This window comes from Rhipicephalus microplus, chromosome 2 (assembly GCF_043290135.1).
Source record: "Rhipicephalus microplus isolate Deutch F79 chromosome 2, USDA_Rmic, whole genome shotgun sequence".
NCBI lineage: Eukaryota > Metazoa > Arthropoda > Arachnida > Ixodida > Ixodidae > Rhipicephalus > Rhipicephalus microplus.
Genome location: NC_134701.1, coordinates 135,401,099 through 135,423,983, shown reverse-complemented (window position 1 = coordinate 135,423,983; position 22,885 = coordinate 135,401,099). Strand labels below are relative to the sequence as shown.

The following is a 22,885-nucleotide window of genomic DNA, read 5'->3' as shown; positions in this document are numbered from 1 at the left end:
GAGTCGTACGATGAGCTGTTCCTTTCGTCTGGAGCATCGTATACATACTCCTCGCACTGCCAGCTCGTTGACGAGTTGCTATTTCGTAGCGGTGGTCATCGTGCTGCTATCGAGGGTCGTGAGCAGGCTTTCGACGATGGCCACTTCCGAGTCCAATGACGACGTCGGCGTGGGGTCGCTCCATCTCGTCGCGTCGTTTCCCCTTCACCATGCAGTTCGTCGATTCACATCGTAGCGACGGCTGCACCATGTCAGCGAGGATCTAAGTGATGGAGTGAAAGCAAGGTTTTAAAGAAGAAAACTGTATTCACCTGAAGTCATTAGTGAATAGGCACGGGTTGCATGTGAAAGAAGAAAAAGGGAGTTTGGTGCCGGAGCTTTTTCAGCCGCGTCCGTCGCTGCTCGTGTCTTGGCTCTCTGCTTGGTGGATGCGTTGCTATGAGTTCCCGTCTCACAAGCTCACTTTTTGTTCCTTTGCAATGTTCATAGAGCCAACGCCTCATGGCAAAAGCGCCGAGTGAACGGGCGCAAGACTCGGTCTACGTTTACGTAGTGTACAGTTTCTTGCGCGGGTGTTGTAATGCTGCCGGTTAATTCGGCCATGTGAACTCGAGCGCCGCTGACAGTACTGTAGCGAAACATCGGGGTTGTTAGAGCTAGACACATCTGATGACCAATGAGACGAAGAATTTTTTTTTCTTTATTACTGGTTTCCATCGAGACGAAGAAGTGTGAGAGCCATTCCGCACAGGCAAGCGATGAGAAGTCGACACCATGATTTCGGGGAGCACTCATTGGGGGTTTATTTATCTAATACAACTTAAATTTACACAATGCACTAAGTCACAAAGACAAAAACATGGAAAGTGATGGAAGACCCCTCGACTTGCATGACTGGTCTTTGGTGGTGAAATGCGCCGTTGACCCCGAGCCCGCTCACTCCAAAAAGAGCCCTAATCGCTGCTTAGAGTTTTCCAGCATCCACCTGTGCGCGGACAGTGCTGAAGACCACTGTTTTGCACCAATGGGAAAACGGCTTATACGGACCAATCAGTCACGCCGAAAATAACCAATCCCAACATGAGTTTACATGCCGAGCCCGCTCACTCCAAAAAGAGCCCTAATCGCTGCTTAGAGTTTTTCAGCATCCACCTGTGCGCGGACAGTGCTGAAGACCACTGTTTTGCACCAATGGCAAAACGGCTTATACGGACCAATCAGGCAAGCCGAAAATAACCAATCCCAACATGAGTTAACATGGTCGCGTGAATCCTGCTTCGCAACAAAACTGTACAGTTTTTGGAAACGAACACATTCTCTAAAGCAGCCCTGACGCGCAAACAAGAGCTCAGATTTCGGTCCCCGAACGCCCCGGAGGGCCCAAGCAGCGGCTTGCTCGTTTAGGGGCACGGGGCGCATAGTGACCGACCGGATGCAGCTTTCATTGTTCCTCGGGGCTTCCTCTTCGAGAAAAGTAGTAAAATAGCGCCTCTAACAAGAGCATCTGACAAAGAAAGAACTCCAGCTGTAGTTGAAAAAGAAAAACAGCCTTCTGCGAGACATTGCCTTCGCGACAGTACTATGACAGTATGGTTGAATTAATATTTTTGCCTCGATGAATCGTCGCTGTTTCATGCCGGCGGGACATGATGAAAAACATTTATTATAAAAGAGAGAGGTACGGGGCCAAAGCATGACCCCGCTACATGGTCGGCGTCCTTAGTCCGGGACACCGCATGACGAGGTCCCTACTCGCGCCCGTCTCACCAGAGCCCGTTGAGACTCTAGTGATGAGCAGTTGAGGAGGGCAGTCTCCCATGCCTCTCGGGAAGGGGCAGGGGAAGGGGGTAGGTGGGGATTTTTCGGACATGCCCATACCATGTGGAAGATATCACACGTCTCCCCACAGTGTGGGCACCGCCCATCTGTGTTCGCATCGAAATGTTTTAGGATTGCAGGACAGAGTAGAGTACCTGTCTGCAGGCGCCTTAGAGTTCGCTCTTCCGCCTTACTCAGCCCCTTTGCAGGAGCCGGGTAAAGGCGGTGAGTGTCGCGATAATAAGTCAGAATTTCTTTGAACTGCAGCAGCGGTGTATTGACCTCCGAGTCATAAGAGCCAAGGTGAGGAGCCCGGTGGGTAAGCGCTTGGGCGGCCGCGTCAGCGGCCTCATTACCTCGTAAGCCCTGATGGCCAGGAGCCCATACGATGCGTTTCAGGGCTGGATCAGCGAGAGCCCGTTTTAGAATTTGGCTGGCTAGGGGGGATATCTCTCCTACCAAGTAATGAGCACATGCTTTCCGGGAGTCCGTGATGATAACTTTCGAGTTGGGGTCCGCAGCAGCAAGCACTATCGCGACTTCCTCAGCGCGCTCTGGATTTTGTGCTCGGAACGAGAGCCCATTGACATGCTTTTCCCGGTGAACTACAGAGGCCGTGTAAAATCCCGTGGGCGAAGGCCCTGCTATATCTACGTAGAATACACCAGGTCGGGAGCCGTGTTGCCTCGCGTCCGAGCCCGCGCCTGTCTTCTGCTTTCGTGCGTGTGCTTATCCATGTTACTGGGGAGTGGAGCGACCGAGAGCATATGCCGCCACAGTTCCAGAATACGCTCCGCCTCCTCTGCACTGCAAGTGTGCTGTATATGTAAGCGGTTTAGCAGGCGGCGCCCGGGAGCCGTCTGCACGAGCCGCGTATATTGATTCATAAGGTGGGCCTCCCGCAACTCCTGGTAGGAGTTCAGCACACCTAACGCCCTCAGTTTGGCGTTGGAAGTGGCCACCGGGAGATCCAGAGCTCGTTTAGCAGCCTTACGAATGATAGCATCTATTCTTTCGTCTTCTTGCTTGTTAGTGCGAAGGTATGGGACGGCGTAGAGGATCCGGCTAGTCACGAAGGCATGGGCGAACCGAAGCGCGTCCCTGCCCCGCAGACCACCCCGCTTGTTGGAAACGCGGTGGATCATGCGCCCTACCTGTTCGCCTATTCTCTTGAGTTTCGCGCCGGCGGGACAGTGACGTCCAGATTAGTAGTTCACTACTGTGTCTACCATAAACGCTGGTAAACGAGAGCACTAAAATGTAAGTTATTTCGATTTGCCTACCTTTTCTTGTTGAATACGTAAAACATGTGTACCGCTGTAGCCTGTGGGAGAGAATGGCGCCTGATGCAGGGCCAACAGGACGTCCAGGTATGGTCAGGCCTAGCAGCGATGCATGTGAATTTGCCGTAGCCAAGGTAACCACCATTTTTAATTTATGAAGAACTATTCTACTAACTAGTTATTTCAAAATATTACTTTTATAGCGTAAGGTATTTATTAGCAACGTTGTGATCGATCGGTACACGTTCAGTTTTTTTTTGTGTGCGCCACCTAACAGGCGGCAGGAACCCTATGGCCTTGGGCCGCAACAGGCAGCCATTGACCGACTATAGAGAATTATAGTATAGGAGGGTTGCACATGGGCGTGGACTGCGAGATGGCGCGAGCGTCGAAAGGGCAGCGCGTCCATCTTTGTGGTTCCCCTCGCCCGGCAAGCAGTCACATGATGCGACCTGCCCATGTGATGCGACCTGCCCAGAAAGCAAACCATTTTGTAGATTTCGCTTGTTTTCTAGTCTCGGCTTCAACCAGGGTAGTAACCTGCAATCAGAATAATATGTATGCATATAGGGTTACAGAATATCACGACTGGTTTGGTGTGATGTTTGTTGGTGAGGTTCGTCGCGCCGCAGAGCGTGTGACGCGTTGCGGATGGAGGAGACGGTATCTGACGTTAACAAACCACACTACAATTGTATTTGACAGCATACACACACGAAATACATAAAGCGGCAGCGTACACTACTAGTCAATTGTCTCACGTGGCGGTGCTTGGGGACCAGGAGGCTGTGGGCTGGTTGCGTCCCTGTGATGACGTAATCGTCGTCGGGTAGATGTCCGGTGTGGAAACGACGTAGCAGCAGCAGGGGTTAAGGGCCGAGTGAACGAACCGTCGCTCGGTAGCCGGTAGCCAGACAGGGCTCGTCCGCGCCAGGCCAGGACCTTGCGACGCTCGTCTCGACGGCGGTGGACAATCTGGAACCTCGCGCGTAGGTGCGGGTTCTCCGAGAGCAGCAGGCCGCGTCCCAGGTCTTGCCAGGCGAGGACCGTGAGGCGCTCGCTGTTCCGAAGACAGGCGCCCTGTGTATGCGAACCTCGCGCGTAGATGCGGGTTCTCCAACAACCTGCCGCCCGTTCTGCCGGCGTTCCAAAAAAAAACTGTCTCGCCTGCGCGCGCCCTTCTTAATCTTCTCTGCAGCCCGAGCTCCTTCGTTTTTCTCGCCTTCCAGCGATCGGCCACTCCGTCGTCTGCTCTCGCTTTCCCTGCTTCGTCACATTTGGGTAAGTTTACATGAAGCCCACATCTTCAACACGAAACGTATGCCCGGTAACAATACCTGTGGCTCAATGCTGAGGGTCCTCATTACTTCCGCACAGTGCTCTCTCAAAGCGGCGTCTGTTCTTGGAGCTTCATCCTTCGACAAGTTCAAGATTGCCTGGGGAAATCTCATGGCAACAGGAACAAAATCTGCCGCATATGTGCTGTGCACAGACAACAGAACTGGCCGGCTGTTGCTCCTATGACAAGCTGCCAAAAATGACGACCACTCTACATCCGTAGTTTTTTCAACGACCTTGCTCTGTCGTCTGTAAGCATGGCTTGATTTGCCAGCATCCATGCACTTTTTCTTGGCACGTGCCGAAGCAAAGCTAACATCGGAGTACCGCTTGCCCTCAAGGTGCCTCACATAAGGTGGGAGCCAGGCATTCTCTTTATCGGTGCATACTTTGCCATCTCTCTTCCTCACCACAATCTCTACATAAAATAATAACGCTGCAATGTGCGAGCATGCCTCCCCGAGGCCTGCCTTGCAAATGCAATGCGCATTCAAGATTTCTCCATCTTCTTTTGTTAGCACCGAGGCTTCTAACGGCTTGTCGGAGACGGCCTGCGAGTGTCGGACCTGAAAAAGCGGTGCAGCAACAGTCAACGTTAGCAGGTGGCCGCTGTTTCATTCTAATAAGAACAGCAAAAAAACAATGTAGCATTAGAACAAAACTAGAAAAGTTTGGGGACCCTTAAGCTTCACTTTTAAAAGTCGTGACATTGATACCCTTACGTTTAACAGGTTTTGAGATAAAAAAAAATATTTTTCTTAACCGCACTCGTTTTGAAGCACGATCGCTAGTTCTCTCGTGTTCCTAGGACACGATAACCTGTTGAGGTCCGGATGTAATGCGAGTACACGGCCGCTTTTGGTCGATCGGCTAGGAGATCGTAGGCGATCTCTGGGCACGCAACTGCCCAACGCGCGTCGTTGGACCCTGTAGCAAAGATCATTTTCGATCACAAGCGGCTTGGGCTCAAGCACGAACTATGCCACTTTTATCACCCCACACGTGCTTGAAAACGGCGAAGCCCCTCCGCACAAATTTATGAAGCGACACTACCGCGGCGACAAAAATAGTTTGTCCGAGCACTGCGAGGGGAATGTGACGCATAAGCACCGCTCACGTTTCCGACAACGACGCGGCGGCCGTCTCCGAGGTCTCGAACTCTTGGCTGTTGGATCCATCCGCTAGTAACATAATTGTGGACGTCCATCGATTTGTAAGCTTTAAGTTCGCCCCTTGTTGTAAAGCTTGTACCGTCAACAAGGTAGTCCTTAAAGTCGGTGAACTCGATGCGCGGATAGCACTTCATGTCACAAACAGCTTCATCGCTGCTAAAATCGAACGGGTCGATGCCGCCACAAAGGTGAACCTTTTGTTCGTAGTGGACTTTTGCAGGACCCCGGAGGTCACGCGCATAGGCACTCAGCCGCATTTCACCGAGGTACACACGGTCGTGCGCACAACCTGTCACCGCTGCTCGCCGCTTTGAAGGGAGAGCGCCACCACGGACCGTAAAGATGGCGGCAGAGGCAGACGCCGCTAGCGCCCCAAGCGGATGACATCACTTGCAACCCCCCTATACCGGGCTTACCGTGATACGGGGCGTACCGTGATACGGGGCGTACCGTGATAAAGGAATCGAAGTGCGCATGCGCAGATACGTACGTTACGCGTACCGCTTACCGTATTAGCGGTACTTTTCAGATTTAAGGTAGCGTAGGTGCATGTAGTGTATGTAAACATGGCGGCGCTCTCGGGTGCCCGTTTCGAATTCATTTTGGCGTAGTTGGTGAAAGATTCACCTTGTTTTTAGCAAACGACTGTGTAAAGTGGCTTCGCTTGCCTTCAGTTAGCGTCGCTGACCAAGTATTACGGATAAGATGGCGTAGTTTTTGAGATAGCTTTCCATTTTGAACGTGTCTAGGCCTAACTGAAAGATCGATGTAAACAAAACTGCAAGGTAAAATTTTCCATTTCTGGGGCGCGGTTCATAATTATTTATACCTATTTTTAAATAGTAAAAATATTAGTGCACGTGTGAATAGAAGTGGGCACATTGTCTTTGTTTTTCTCGTCTTTTTTGTTTCCGCGTGCGTTCTTCTTTCGCTAGGTGACGCCGGCCCCGGAGTACGTCAGAAAAACAGCTGCTCATTGCTGCACTGGTAGTGGAGTGGAGGCAGTTGAAGCAAACACAAAGGAAAAACGTGCTGCGAACATGAGTGTCGCAAAACAGGGAAGCCCGCGCGCGAGATTCAGTGTGTGTGACGACTTAAATTTATTAAGAGAAGTCAGACACCTTGAACCCCTTTCGCGATCCACTACAGTGGAACGCAGTCGCAAACAATGTGCACGCGTTCTCGGGAAAGCAGTTCACCGCACGGTCTCTCTTCTTACGGTTCAAATGGTGACGTGGCGAAGCGCCCTCTGAAAATTAAAGTACAAATAAAACAAAAGCCACGAGCACATACGACTTTTTTCTACCTAGTCTACTTTTTTCTGTTGGCACTTCCCGTTCGTTCCTCATCGTACTGTGGCTGCACAAAAGCACCTCCTGTTCTCTACGTGTGTGAGCAGACGCCAGAGATGTGCCGAACAGACGTGACATGGATGAATACACGTTTAAAGGCTATTGACATTCCTATTGGCTAAAAGGTCTTGTACGCTTGGCAGTGATGAAAGGAACTTCTGAGGTGGAGTATAGGTGGCAATTAATCGAGTTCTGAAAGCTCAATTTTGTGCGGTAACATGAATAACGGTTTCCAACTCTCAAAGCGTCTCAAAGACTGTAACAACCCTGTATCTAATGTACTTTGTGCATTGGCACTGACCTGAATCATGGCGCCTTGCAGGATATGGGCCATCAAGTTGGCAAATGATCCCATTAGGGCACATAATTGACTGATATTTTACTACGTGCATGCGCTTATGGCCTGAAAAGTAGGCCTTCTGGTTGCGCTTGGGCCTGCATATAGGTCTTGCCGTTCCGTCTATGAATGCCCAACAGTTGTCCAGAGCAGCCCCCCGTTCACTTACTGCCTGAAATGACAAGTGCACATTACTGTCATCACAAAGCCTATATTTTTAATAGCAGGGCACACTGCATGTTACTCAGACAAAGGGTACAAAGAGGGCATAAATGCCCATTTGCTTGTAACCACTAATGCACTTTATATTGTGCAAAGGTACATATTTTTCCAATACTTCATTTCTTACACTGTAAAGGTCTGGAAGTACTTCATGAAGGTATACAAAGAACTTCAAATTAGTACAATAAAGTGTCACAGGCAACAAATTTAATTATATGTATCAGTAAAAAATTGCATGGAGTAGTACAAAGGCAGCTCGCCAACTCATTGTGGAGGGTGTGTATCATTAGAGTGAACGAAAGGTGAATTGTTTGCAAAGTTTTTATGCCAGCATGGATCTATGCTGCTGGAAAGCTTGCAGCACAAATTATTGCATGCGGGCAGAAAAAGTGATTGCCAGAGTTCAACCACTTATGCACCATGAGATGCGCATGTGCAGGATGAATGAATAACGGTGGGATGAATTGTTCCATGGTTTGTATGTAGCTGATAGAGGAAGGAATGAAGCAGGCAAAAAAAAAGCACGCAATTATGCAAAGGGGAGCATCCATTGTGAAGCAGTTATTGCAATGTGCAGTGAATACTAATGGAAAATAGCCCCGCCGCGGTGGTCTAGTGGCTAAGGTACTCGGCTGCTGACCCGCAGGGCGCGGGTTCAAATCCCGGCTGCGGCGGCTGCATTTCCGATGGAGGCGGAAATGTTGTAGGCCCGTGTGCTCAGATTTGGGTGCACGTTAAAGAACCCCAGGTGGTCTAAATTTCCGGAGCCCTCCACTACGGCGTCTCTCATAATCATATAGTGGTTTTGGGACGTTAAACCCCACATATCAATCACTAATGGAAAATAAAGCATGCAGCACAGTTTTTAACTGCTTGTATTTCAGTGGCAAGATATAATTGTGATGAATGACAATTCTTGCCCAAGCTTCAGTCGCACATGCGTCCAAGTACGCATGTCAGCGTCTTGACGTCAGTGTATTAAAGATTTGAAAAGGAGGTACCCAAATGTGCTGTGTCAATTTTTATGAAAGGGAACACGGGAACGCATGGAACACGGGAGCACGCAGGCTGTGCGTTGCCGTGTTCCCGTTCATAAAAACTGACACCGTACATGATGCTTCAAGACAATTCTTTGAATACGTAATACGAATGATAGTTGTGGCATTAAGTGCACCCATAGGTACTTGTAGATTTCTGTAAGGACAATTGTTTGAATACGCAATACCCACAATAGTTGTGGCATTAGGTGCATTCGCAGGTACTTGTACATTTCATGTTGCATTGATTATGAAACACATTATTGCTAGGGCAGGGCTTGCTATGCATTATTTTTTCTGATATGCAGAAACAAATGGAAAGGCAGCTAGTACACAGACAAGTGTCTATATTGTTACGAAAGACGGCGACGTCAACATGGTGCCGAAGGTGCCACTGCTTCGAATTCCACCGGGAAGGTCACCAGCCGTTTGGTAGCGTAGGTTTCTCAGCTCGCGACTGCTTCTGCGCAGAGCTGATAGATGAACGGACGAGACGACCGTGAGTTAAACAAGGTTTATGTACAGCGTATATACAGAGGCATTACAAATTCAGCACTGGGGCCGACAGAGACGCGAAGAGCCGAGCTCTTCTGTCTAACACATAGCTCTACTCTCAAATGGGTCTGCTCTCGACGCGCCGCAGGGCTTCTTTTATATGCACCGGGTCCAACCCAAATGTCCAACCAGAAGCGCCGCTGGTCGTGAGGCCAGAATCCTCTAATGGGGTCACCGCTGGGCTGCGTCATTCTTTATCATCGAATCTGGAGAGGCTGCGCTGCAGGTGGCTGCACCCAAGGACGAGTGACGTCGCCAGGCATTGCGTCACCCCCCCAGACAGGAAGGCGCCGATTCCTTGCTCGACGGGCTCGCTTGCCGAGGTGACTCACTGCACCTGCGCAACAGAAAGACGCCGTCGCGCGTGTTGACGCCGTTGAGTTGTTCATCGCGTCAGGCGGGCTCGCGTGCTGGCCTTGACACAGATTTCCTTTTTTCGGAGGCATGGACGTTCGCTGCGGTCTCACAGGCATAACAGCACCCCGCCGCCAGACAATGATGCGCCGGAAAGACGAGCTGCTTCCACGGGGCTCGGATGTCAGGTGCGCTCGTTCGCCAGGTCCCTCCAGGTTCGCCTCCAGGGCCATGGGGAGAATGTAGCTCCAGACTCTGTTCCGGGAACACATCCCATTCTTGAGGACGGATCCCAGCTTTACTGGCTTGTCGCCACAACTTGTCGGCCAGCTTCACTCGTCTCTTCTGACGATCCTTGGTTTCAGCACTTGTCGATGGTTCTGCAACTTGTCAAGAACGGTTCGACAACAGACAACACACGACACAAGCAAGTGCCCTCGGTCACCCGACAGAACACCAGACAAAGTATAGTACAACACATACCTAGCTACGTGTCTATAGGAATTTCGTTCCCTCTACATCAAGAGGCACATGTGGGACACAAGACTCTTCTTAAAATGACAACTCAATTTTTTTTCACGTACAACAACGTAACGAATTAGAATAGAACATAAAGTTGGCTCCTTGAGCTCACTCTGGACGAGAGCGCTCAGCCCAGGTCGTGATGAAGTCAAAATTTTGCCCCGAATCGCCAGCGAGAAACCGAAAGGTGGAGAAGGTACTAACTAAACTCACGGCTCAATGCGTCTGCATTAGCGTTTAGCTTTCCTTTTTTGTAGCGAACGTCAAAGTTGTGCTGTTGGAGTATCATGCTCCACCTCAGTAACCGGCCACTTTTAGGCGACATGTTATTTAACCAGGTTAGAGGACAGTGGTCCGTTTCGACCACAAACCTCGAACCGGAGACTTAACAAGCTAACTTTTGAACGGCCCACACGAGGCAAGCGCATTCCTTTTCAGAGGTACTGTACGCCTCTTCCCTGCCGCTGAGTTTTCGACTTAAATACAAAACTGGCCTTTCGTTACCAGCACTGTCTTTCTGGCACAATACAGCTCCCATGCCGCGATCACTCGCATCGCATTGAATCACAAATCTCTTAGAGAAATCGGGTGCCATGAGAACAGGCTTTTCGCTTAGGGCCTGTTTCAGCTGGCAAAACGCATTCTCCTTTTCTGAGTCCCATACTACTTTAACCGGCTCGGATTTTCGAAGTGCGTCAGTTAGAGGGCTGGCAATGCTAGAGTAATTTTGCACGTAATGCTGATAGTATCCAGCCAGGCCCAAGAATGCCCTTATATCAGATTTTGTGGTTGGTCGTGGATAGTTCACGACGGCGGCTACCTTAATTTCTGAAGGTCTACGCCGGCCACGCCCCACGACGTGCCCCAAGTAAGACACCTCGCCACACCCTAGGTGACATTTAGTAGGTTTCACGGTAAGACCAGCCTCTTTTAACCTGTTCAGCACGACGCGTTTCTTTCCAGCTGTTAGAGAAGATGGCGACATCGTCAAGATACGGCAGAGCGAACTCGGAGTGGCCCTTAAGAATGCGGTTCATTAAGCCTGAAAAACAAAAGGGTGCATTTTTCAATCCAAAGCTCAGCCTAAGTGGACAATACGTTCCAAATGGAGAAACAAATGTGGCATAGCGGCTAGCACGCTCTGTAAGGGGGACTTGCCAATACCCTCGCACGAGGTCTAACGTGGAAATATAGCTGGACTGTGACACAGTTTCCACCCTCTCCTCTAGGTTTGGTATCTGGTAAGTTTGGTCTCGAGTTATGGCGTTAAGACGCCGATAATCGATGCGTGGCCTCGGATCTTTTCCTGGCACCTGAACAACAGCCTCTAGACTTTTAAGGCCTGAAGGCTGCCGCCGTGACGTCACAGAGCGGAGGCGGCGCCCGGCCGCCAAGAAGGAGTGCCTTCAGCATGCACTGTGAAGTAATGAACAGGCTGTTCCCGCCGCTAAAAAGGAAGTTTACAGCTGCAAATATTTATCGACCAGTAAACCTCACCCAATGTAACATTTTCTTCGTTTCAAACCAGCAAAAAAGTGTGTTTGGGAGAAAGAACTAGCAAGCGCACGGAAATGTCGTTAGTCAAGCTACCAGCAGTACATTTCCAGCGCGATAGTGAACTCGTACATAGGTATCGTCATCAATTCTTGTCTATCCTTGTTTACGTATCCCATAGGTAACAGGATCTTTAGTCTCATTGATATATGCAACAAAAAGCAGCCCGAACGGATAGTTAAGGTCGCATCTCAGAAATAAGTACCTACATGTAAATCATTCCGGTCTGTTCAAATGGTTCAAAACAATACTACTCGTACACGAGCGTTAGCATTTGACATTTAGCAAAAATAAAAGGTTGACTGTTTTCGGGTGTTAATGTGAATTTGCGAAACATTTCACTTCGTGAGTTGCGACTGCCAGCGGGCGATACATTTATGGACAGGCAGTAAATAAATTCCAGAGCAAATCTTACACAGATTGCGAGGCATTTAGAATGCTTTATAAATGAGGTTGGGAGACGAATAGGATCTTGTCTGAACAAGTTTATTTACAGGCACTTATTTACAGCACATTTATTTACAACACACAAGTTTATTTACAAAGCCACTTCGACAGCTATTTCTGGCTGAGTGTTTGCAACTTTCTCTTTTTTTGTGCGTCAGAATGCGCTTTTAAAATGTCATCATTCATTCTTCTGCAGAAGTTTTTGAGCAGAATATTTGTGCTGCACCACAACACATATTTCAGAACTACCTCGCTGGTGTGTCCATCGTCGCAAGTGTCGAAATCGGACGACTCGTCGTTTGTCAGCAGCTCCACCGTGAGATTTGTAACAACTTGCCGCTGGTTTGAGAGTTTCAAAAACACTTCGTTTTGTGAAAGTTGCTCCACGACGGCGTAATTATGTGCGACAGCATTCACAACCGACATTGCTGGGTGCACAAGCCCTCCTCGATCCATCGATCTGATGAGGTCGTAATGCTTGTCAGCAACTGACACTGAAATTTCCTTATTCAGTGTCAGTGCTTCCCTACACATGTCGCACTTGAGTTTCTTCAAGGCCGCATAGGCTGCATACCCTGCCACATACACCAGTACAGGGATAATGTCTTTCACCTTTGACAGCGTTTCTTCTGTGACAACTACGTTGCAGCCGGGCCCTGAACAGTTAGCTTCACTGTCAAGATCCTGCCATTGCTCGTCTGGGTCACTGATGCTTACAGTATTGACAACCGTCGGCAGCGTGCTTTGCAAGCGGAGTTTATTTTCACAGTCATACACTTGCCTCATTGACACATGGTATTGAGCGCCAGCTAGCTGTCTGTATTTGCCGAAACGGTCTTCCAGGCAATCGGTCTGTATTTTGCCAAGCAGCACATAGGTAAGCTTCAGTTCATCTAAGCAGTACCTGGAAATCTCAATGAGACCTTGCGTAGTCTGGTACAGAGCAGCATGGGTTTCCTTCGTCAGCGTACCACTATCGCAACCCTTCGTCCTTTCTTTCCACTCCTCCATCCAGTCCAGAAGGTTGTAGAGGAAATCTACTTTTCTGTCGGAAAGCGAAAACACGGGCTCTTGAAATTCGTCCCTTAATCTGGCTCCCTTAGACGGGGTCTTCACGTTCACAATCTTCCACCATTTCACCATGATTTCAATGAACGTGGCGGTCCCTTCTACATGGCAGAGATTGTTCTTTCCCCCAATTTCACGAACAGCGGGAGGGACAGTATCGTTCAGTACTTGCAAAGCAAGTTTCACATTCTGCTTCTCGAGGTTTGACGGAAACAGGGCTTTCCGCGACAGCGCTTAAGCATGCCTGAGTAGTTGGCCAACCTCAAGGTTGTACACATCTACAATGGTGCCAAACGATGCCGACAGCATACGTCTTTCCGAAGCCGTTTGCTGCTCGAATTCTGGGAAATAGAAGCAGCGTTGGTGATTGCGCTGTTTTATCCAGTTGTTGCGAACGCACTTTAGAATGTGCACTGGATCAATCACAAAGAATAAAGGCCTTTTGGGATCGCAAGGGTGCGGGTACACGAAAGCTGGCGAATCGCTGGTTAGCGCTGATGAGAACTGCTCCATTGCGTTACGGTTCACTCTGTTGTTATCGGTCACAACACAAATGACTTTGTACCCGATCTTCTCAAGACCACAGATGACCTCCATGAGCAATTTGTGCAAAATATTTCCTGTGGCGCCGCGGAGAGGCACTATGTGAGCAACTTCTTTAAAACTAGAGGCAACGCTCTGCACCATAAAAACCATGGCGCTAGTAGCGGCCTCGTGGGTATTCTGCGCAATGCCGGTGATGTTACCGCCCTTGTAATCGAAGAACGGTTTAATGTGGATCTCGTCCACCATGACAGTAACTGCGGGTTGACGCTCATCCAGGCCAGATATCCTTGTCTTCATGTAACCCAAGAAAGTAGAACTCTTATGTTCTGCCTGTGGATTCATTCCCTGGGAGGAACATATAGACCTGATAGTTACTGGATGTGGCATTGTGATATCACCATAACTACGCATATATTTGTACGCATGTGGCGATATTGTGTACAGGAGGCAACAAAACACTGTGAACTCCGTTGAGTACCGCCTCCGCGTCTTGTTTTTAGAAAGCAGCCTCAACTGCTCTGTCAAGAATCGTATTGCGCCGGCGTTGTCCTCTTCCCCCAGCGGCAATGCACTGAGCAAAAAACAAATGGCTTCAATAATGTCCTCAGTGTGCTCTTTCGATGGTGAGTCCGTGTTGGAGTCCCATGCCTGGACACCGTCGAGGAATTCCATGACGGCCCTTTTGCTTTCTGTTGTAGCCGGGACGCACAAATCGCGCCCTAACGTTGTTGTCGGCTTCTTCATAAAGTGGAAAGTTGTCCCCATGTCAGCTTTTACAACAAGCGAATACTTGATCCAAGGAGCTTCGTCTTCCACGATGTGGACTATGACCAGCCGTTCTTTGTTCTCGATGATGCGCCAGAATGTTGAGTCTCGATTTCTCAAGTGACAAGCTAAATCTCTAATGCATGCTATTCTGTCGGCCTCTTCTTCGCGGAGAGACGTTTCTGCGGATTCTGCAATAGCTGCCTGGAGGGCTTCCGCTTCAAACCGCTTCCTCTTAGAGTCCGGGCTTTCTCTGCTCGTGCTCTCTTTTGAGAAATATGATGGGCAGGCCGGAAATTTCGAAGGCACAGCACCAGGACGAATGCGGGAACTGGGCAAAGGCGCCGTTACCGTACGCCCTGTTCGATCGTCGACGTACGAAGTCTCGTACATTATGTCTTCGGGTTGGAAGTGCAGCTCGCAAACCTATAAAAACGAGTCGTACTTTAACTTCAACCTTTCACTGCATAAACTTTTAGTGCCATGGGCTTTTTGAAGAAGAAATGTTGTGTACTTTTAATTGCAATCTAGAGCACAAAGAAAATTTTGCGGGATAACTCACCCTGGAATACTGTGTCGGACTGAATGAAGTTCTCTCGCGGTACAGCGCGCACCCATTTCCTGCACAGTTCCTCGTCGTGGGGAAACCGGAAAACGCGCACCTTGCGTGTCGAGTCATAATTGCCGCGGCACTGCGGCACACAACACTTGTACAGCATGGCGAACTCGGCAGGGTGGTTCTTCAAACTTTATGTTCCACACATCACCACAACACGGCTGATAACCACAATTAAGTCACAAAATGCACGCAATCACGAAAGCAATAAAATCACAGCACAACGTGTACGCACGTGCACCCATGTGCGCCCGAAAAAACCTGACATGACCGGTTTGTTGCGGGACTACTTGTATTCCGCAGTAAAATATAGTGCGCTCTCACTACGACGTTTCCCAGATGAATAATATTGTTTTGTTAGAATATCAGTGCTATATGAACAATGCTTGAACACCCACAGAGATAATTGCTTTCCTGTCTTTTTGAAATATCAGCACGATTCAGAAAAATTAATTTTTGTTGTACTATGGTGCCGCCATCTAGTGGGCCGCAATGAAAACTGGCGGAGAAAAATGTTTTCATTGTGTGCTTCCGCGCCCACCACAGCGCCTTGCACCGCTGCCTCCCACGGCGGCGGCGACCGCCTACGCCCCGTGACGTCACCACACTGTGACGTCAGCAGCCCTCCGGCCTGTAGTCTAGAGGGTGTTGACCTGAACCAATATTAGAGGGGATGTATAGTCACTCTCGCCCGGTACTATGACTCCCAACTTTAGCATTTTATCGATCTCCTCTTTCATGATCTGCTTTTGCACCGGGGAACAACGATACGGCTTGCTACAGATTGGCTCCTCACAAGTTAGCTCGATATCGTGTTCGGTCACCGTCGTGTTTCCGGGACGGTCCGAAAACACGTCTTGAAACTCGAAACAATCCTTCTCAGGTCCTCCTTCTGGACTTCACTTAACCTAGGCTCTAGGTTCAACCGCTCCAAGATTACCTCCGATCCCCTTTCGATTACATCACTAGACCTCAAAATTTCTTCTACCTCTTCCTCTGAAGCATTCAACAGCAGATTTACGACCGCTTGACGTTGAACGTATGGTTTCATCAAGTTACTGTGGTAAATTTTTTTTGGCCGCCTTCCTAATTTCACTTCATAATTGGTATCCGAAAGCTTCGATATTACTTTGGCGGGCCCTTCCCAATGAACCTCAAGCTTGTTCTTTTTGGACGGCCGCAGCAGCATTACTTGACTACCAACTTCATATGTGCGCTTCTTCGCCGATTTGTCGTAGTACTCCTTCGACAACACTTGTGCAGCCTTCATGGGGCTTTCCACAAGATCTTTCGTTTTTCCAAGCCTCTGAAGGAGGTCTAAAACATACGCAACTACATTAGGGTCCTCATCGAATCCCTCCCAGGACTCGCGTAGCATTCGCAATGGTGTTCTCAAACTCCTGCCATACACAAGCTCTGCAGGGCTAAAACCAATGCTCTCATGAGGAGCTGATCTCAAAGCGAACATAGCGGGAGGAATACACGCTTCCCAGTCGCATTTGTGCTCGTAGCAGAGAGCTCTCAGTATCCGTTTCAGAACGAAATGGATACGCTCTACCGGATTATATTGCGGGTGATGGATCGAGCTGTGCACTACTTTTATTCCACATTTATCCATAAAGGTAGAGGTAAGGCAGCTGGTGAAGACACTATCATTGTCGCATTGGATTTCAGAAGGAAATCCGACGCGTGCAAATATAGATAGCAGTGCATCCACGACATGAGGAGAATTGAGCTCCTTAAGTGGTATCGCTTCCGGAAATTTTGTGGCTACACAGAGAGCCGTCAGGATGTACCGACAACCTTGCCTTGAATCTGGCAATGGCCCGACTATATCAATTACAAGGTGCCGAAAAGGTTCTGTGATAATTGGCACAAGCTTCATGGGTGCCTTCCACTTGTCTGTGGATCTCCCCGCTCTCTGACAAGTGTCGCATGGGCGTACAAAGTCTTCGATATCCTTCCAGCATTTCGGCCAATAAAACTCAAGGGAAACTCTAGCCTTGGTCTTTTCTATGCCGAGATGCCCTGCCCATGCATTTTCATGCGCCAGTTCCAATAGTTGGCGACGATACTTTTCTGGCACCAAGAGCTGCTCGTACTTGCGACCTTGCGCATTTGTGTAGCTCTGATACAAAAGCCCTGCTTTTTGAAAAAAAAAAAAAAAGAAACGTTCTTTTTCTTTTTTCCCAAGTTTACGCTTTCCCTTAGCGCTTTAATCGAGAGGTCCTCGCGCTGCTCTCGAATGAGCGTTTCTCGATCAACCCTCGAGAGCTCACTCCAACTTTCCGCTACAGGCGAGAGCGTTGCAGCCCTCTCGCTCTGATTCAATGGCGCCATGTCGTCTCCCCTTGCTACGGAAACCGCGCCGGTCGCTTCGGCGACGGGCCGCTCGCGTGACTGCTCACATGACTCACGTGGAAAATTTCCTCTCTGAGGTTCCGTCGACCCGCTGACAAGGTCACTTGAGAGTTCACTGCATTGAACAAGATCAAGCTCCTGCGAAAGCTTCCGCGTTTGCGATCGCGTGAGGGCCATGTACGCTAAGTTGGGGAAGAACGATTTACCCTGCTCTTTGAGAAGCTGCTCTGAGTTGTTTGAGAAAAGATAAGGAAAACGATCGGGAAGCGCGGCAGACACAGCCGCTTCGGTGCGAAGCTTACCGAACGGGCCTTCAATGACAACCGTGGCGATTGGTAAGCAAGCACTCTGCTCCTCGGCGACTTGCCTGATCCACGCGCATTCTCCTGTAAAGTCATCCGGAGACACCAATGAAGGATGGACAACATCCATGGTTGCCGCTGAGTCACGAAGTGCTCGACACGTTTGCCCATTCACACTAATTTCTTGGATATACGGCTCCAACAACCGCATGTTCTTTTCCGATTCTCGGATTGTTGCAAAAGCAAACTTTTGCTTACAGTTTATCGCGATGTGCCCTTCCTTTTTGCAGTTGTAGCAGATTAGCGGCTTCCGTGATTCAAACGCCCGTACGGTATCAGTGCGTTCTTTAGGAACCTCACTCGATTTCTCCGCTTCCGTTTGCCCTTCCCCTACAGTGTCCTTCGTAAGAGATGGGTCCTTCTTGAAATTACGGTGCGGAGCGGGTTTCCTTGAAAAGCCCTCTTTCCTTTCATCCTTTTCAGCGCGCACTGCCCTGCTATGCAACTTTCGGCGAGTATAATACTCTTCAGCTAACTCTGCTGCCTTGTTTAGCTGTACTTCGCCAAGTTTGTCCTGCAGCCAAAGTTTGACATCCTCCTCGATGCAGCGGTAGAATTGCTCCAATGCAACGCATTCCACCACTTTATCGCGGTCGTCATAAACACATTCGCCCTTGAGCCATTCAATTAAATCGGCTTTAAGACAAAACGCGAAGTCAACGTGTGACTCATTCCCCTTTTTAGCATACCGGAACCTTTGCCTGAAAGCCTCGGGTGACAACTTATAACGTCTCAAGAGCACTTCCTTAACCTCGTCATCGCTCTCAAACGCTTCCCTCGACAAGCAAGTTATCGCGTCGGACACTTCGCCGGGAAGAAGAGCTAACAGGTTCTGCGCCCAAAGAGACCGCTCCAAAGCGTTTCGCTCACAGACGTGTTCAAACTTGACGAGATACTTCGCCATGTCCTCGCCTACTACGAACGGTGGCAGTTGGTCCCGAATTCTATAACCGCTAACCTGAACTGTTGGAGAAGCTACGCTAGGCGCCTGCGAACACTGTAGTATTGCCAATTCTATTCGTTTCAACTCGAGGTGCTCCTGTCTCTCGGCTTCCTCACGGCGTTCTCGCCTTTCAGCTTCTTCACGTTCACGAGCTTCTCGCCTTTCAGCCTTCTCGTGGCGTGCTTTGATATCCACCCAGGCCTCATCGACTTCCTCAGCCGACACTCCCTCGTCCTTCATGATCTCAAGGATCGCTTGTTTTCGTTTCGCACGGCCCAAAGTAATGCCGAGTTCCTTACAAATTTCGATGAGTTCCTTCACATTAAGGTTCTCCATCGTTCACACTAGCCTCTTGCTGTTTGCCCCTGTTAACAATTTACTTGCCGTACCCACTATAAGTCAACTAGCAGGACGCGCAAGCAATTTTTCACACTCCCGTGTTTACCCCCTCCGCATTAACTTTGGTTTCAAAGCACTTCGACTTTGCTTGAAACGATCAAAGCTCACTTCAATGCTTCACACAGCCCTTCTCTAAACTACTACAACCTGAGCTAGAGTAGTCTGGTGAACTGAGGGGAAAACATCAGGCACTCACCGCATCGATGTCGCTGACGCCGGCCGATCCCACAGCTGCCACCACTGTTACGAAAGACGGCGATGCCAACACGGTCCCGAAGGCGCCACTTCTTCGAATTCCACCGGGAAGGTCACGAGCCGTTCGGTAGCGTAGGTTTCTCAGCTCGCGACTGCTTCTGCGCAGAGCTGATAGACGAGCGGACGAGATGACGGTGAGTTGAACAAGGTTTATGTACAGCATATATACAGAGGCGTTACAAATTCGGCACTGGGGCCGACAGAGACGCGAAGAGCCGAGCTCTTCTCTCTAACACATAGCTCTACTCTCAAATGGGTCTGCTCTCGACGCGCCGCAGGGCTTCTTTTATATGCACCGGGTCCAACCCAAATGTCCAACCAGAAGCGCCGCTGGTCGTGAGGCCAGAATCCTCTAATGGGGTCACCGCTGGGCTGCGTCATTCTTTCTCATTGAATCTGGAGAGGCTGCGCTGCAGGTGGCTGCACCCAAGGACGAGTGACGTCGCCCGGCATTGCGTCAGCCCCCCCCCCAAGACAGGAAGGCGCCGATTGCTTGCTCGACGGGCTCGCTTGCTGAGGTGACTCACTGCACCTGCGCGACAGAAAGGCGCCGTCGCGTGTTGACGCCGTTGAGTTGTTCATCGCGTTAGGCGGGCTTGCGTGCTGGCCTTGACACAGATTTTCTTTTTTCCGAGGCATGGACGTTCGCTGCGGTCTCACAAGCATAACAATATGTTTGTGTGCGTTGCATCTGTGTCACACGATACATGCAGGCCAGAATGATCAGTTCACTCCTTACTTTCATGTTTGTATTTCCGCAGCAGACTGAATGTAGAACAAAAAAATAATAAGTGCTCTTGCACGGATCACACTCACGGTTAGCACATGTTTTACAGCGAACAATGCAAGTCATGAATGCCTCAAAAGCTTGTCTCGCTGCCTCTAAGTCGGATACAACCTATAGTATAAATATGGGCTCCGATGATGTGTGTCATGAGTTGGGCCGTTACGCTTGACATCACCGAGAAATGCTCTCCAAACATGGGTTCTAGGTCAAACCACCTGTTGGGGTATGCAAGCCTTCGCAATGTCATGCACATAGCTTGGGCGCCAGCTACTCGTACGCCTTGGGCACTGGTAACAACTTCAGGCACACCCAACGAGCAGCACAAGCTGTCGAAATCGTCCTTTTGAAAGCGGAACAGTAGTCTGAAGGCCTCAGGGTCCACCGCGCTGGTGTTAAGCAGTCCCGTGCTCGAACGATACCTGATCATGTTCAGTTCGCTTCTCCTTTCCATGAACAGCTCGAGGTTTTCACTACTGAAAAAATCAGGTTGGTCCAACAAACGCCCGAGCCGTCCCAGTGAGCGGCTGAGGCACAAATCTTTTATATCGAACCATGAAAGCACACTCATGTACCACCAGTCCTGCAAAATACCCCGCGGCATTGTCGCTACCCTGCGGTTTCTGTTTGCCTTAAACGTCCCGTGCTGCAGTCGCGGAGCAACGAGTGGTGGCCACAGAAAGCCGCGCAACGACATAGCTGCGGCTCGGCTCGCTATGGCTGACCGCAGCAAAGATGATTCATGTTATCAACACAAGGTAGCGCTGACAAACATCCTGCTTCACGATTGCACTTCTGAGATAGGTAGTCTGTGTTACCGGGATGCAAATTATGTTACCGAGCCAAATCTTGCAATGGAACATTGAGACGGAGACAAATTAGGAAGGCAAGCATCTCCTGGAACTTCGTCAAGCAGTTCAGGCTTGTATGTGATATGCCTCGTTCTAAAACCAGGAAGAGTGCCCATAACAGATTAAAGTTTGGCATCCCTGTGTAAAATTGCAGCATGTCTGGCTTCTCTTTGAGGCATTCTTCAGACAGGATGTGAGGGCGAAGTTTGCCTTTGGTGTCAACCAATTCCGAGATAAGGCGGTTATTTTCCTCTTCAAGCAGCTTGATTTGCAGCATTGTCAACTCTGTGGTTTGCCCAAAGTCAGTCCTTCCTGAAAGATTTACAAGTTAGTAACGTCGAGACGTTGTTTTTTAACTCATAAAACTGCCTGGGTCTAAAGTTTTCATGTGAATAAAATTGCATAAAACCTACCACTAAGGCTGCATTCCTCCTGGATGGCCGTCTCGGGCTCTTCACAGTTGTCTTCACAATCAATTGGCGTGGGAGGTATGCTGTCATCATCTGAGCAGGCTTGCAGCGGCTGGAACGGCTTGTGCTCCTTTTGCAGCCTTTTCAAATGCCTTGTGTGTCTGTAAAAAGTAGAATTTGGTCATTAACTACAGCCTGCACATAAACAAATCAAGACATAAGAATATGGTGCTTTCACATGAACTAAGAACTAATGAGCGTTCTTTGGCAATCCTACCGGGACGCTGAACTGCCACTGTCTCTTGGATTTCCATATCCAAGATGAAGAGATGGCGCCCAGTCCGGATCGGCTTCAGCCATCGCGTAAGAAGGGCGTCCTGCGAAATGCAAAGAGCGGCGGTGATATCAACGTTAATGTGCTTAGCTGACCGTTCCCTCAACAATCAGCGACGCAGTGCGTTCTCGTCTAAACGATGCGTAAGCAGTCAGTAACACGCCGGCCCTACCTAGAATGAAATCCGCTGCTTTAATTTGATGCACGTTTTGTGGACGGTACAAAAACGAAGTGCTTGGCATGAAAGCGACAGTAATTTACCAAGCTATTCAAGCGTTCAGTTGCAACTTTTACTGCTGATGTGCTTAACTGACTGCTTCGTAAGCAGCGATCCCGGACGTAGCGCACGTGCTCGTCTCCTGCTGGTAAACACGTTGCGAAAACGTTTTTCAACACGGCATACAGCAAAAGCCAACGTCTTTGATGTTGCATAGGTTCTGAAAACTTACCGGAAATGGAATGTTTACCGCACACGCGGTAGTGGGTTGCCGAGCCATCCAAGTCTTTTCGATTGATGCGTCGGAGCCACTCCGCTCTTCGTCGCTGCGTGACGTATTTCGTGCGTTTGCATTGGTTTACAATAACTTTAGGTATGGAAAAAAAGCCGACATCAGACGCGTTCTCATCACCAGGCTTCTTTTTCGAGTGGTTGTAGCAACCAAATACGGCACAGTTCACCATTGTTGGACCTCAAGAATCTCGCACAGACGCGCACCCGCGATCACGTTCATGTGACTGCTGCGAGACTGATGACCCCGTTCAGCCTAATTCACGGAAGGGAAGTACGAACCATGTTAGATGCGATGCTAGCGCACGAATGCGACTACATCGAACCGGACGCCGAGATGTTTACAGAACGAGCGGAAGAAGCAAGGCAACTAGCACGCCTGCGAATCCAGCAACAACAAGAGTACGACGCGAGCCGCTACAATTCTCGCCGCAGAACAGTCGTTTACCAGACCGGCGACAGAGTATGGGTTTGGACGCCCATACGGAAACGAGGACTCTCTGAAAAGCTCCTAAGGAGATACTTTGGGCCATATCTAGTACTGCGACGACTGAGTGATGTTACTTACGAGGTCGTCCCCGACAGTTCATATAGTACGAGGCTTCGCCAGCACCGTCCTGAAATTAGTTCACGTTGTGCGCATGAAGCCTTATGAAAGGTATGGTCTCTTCGTTTTGGCTGCACCGGCTGAA

At 49.5% G+C, this 22,885-nt stretch overlaps 1 protein-coding gene and 1 pseudogene across 3 annotated transcripts in view; one reads left to right on the top strand and one right to left on the bottom strand.

The window, feature by feature from the left end:
• The window catches only part of LOC119170717 (E3 ubiquitin-protein ligase RNF19A), a 280,047-nt gene that overhangs the window by 115,781 nt on the left and 141,381 nt on the right, over window positions 1-22,885 (top strand). The window lies entirely within an intron of this gene.
• LOC142784037 (uncharacterized) lies at window positions 10,157-15,089 on the bottom strand (annotated as a pseudogene).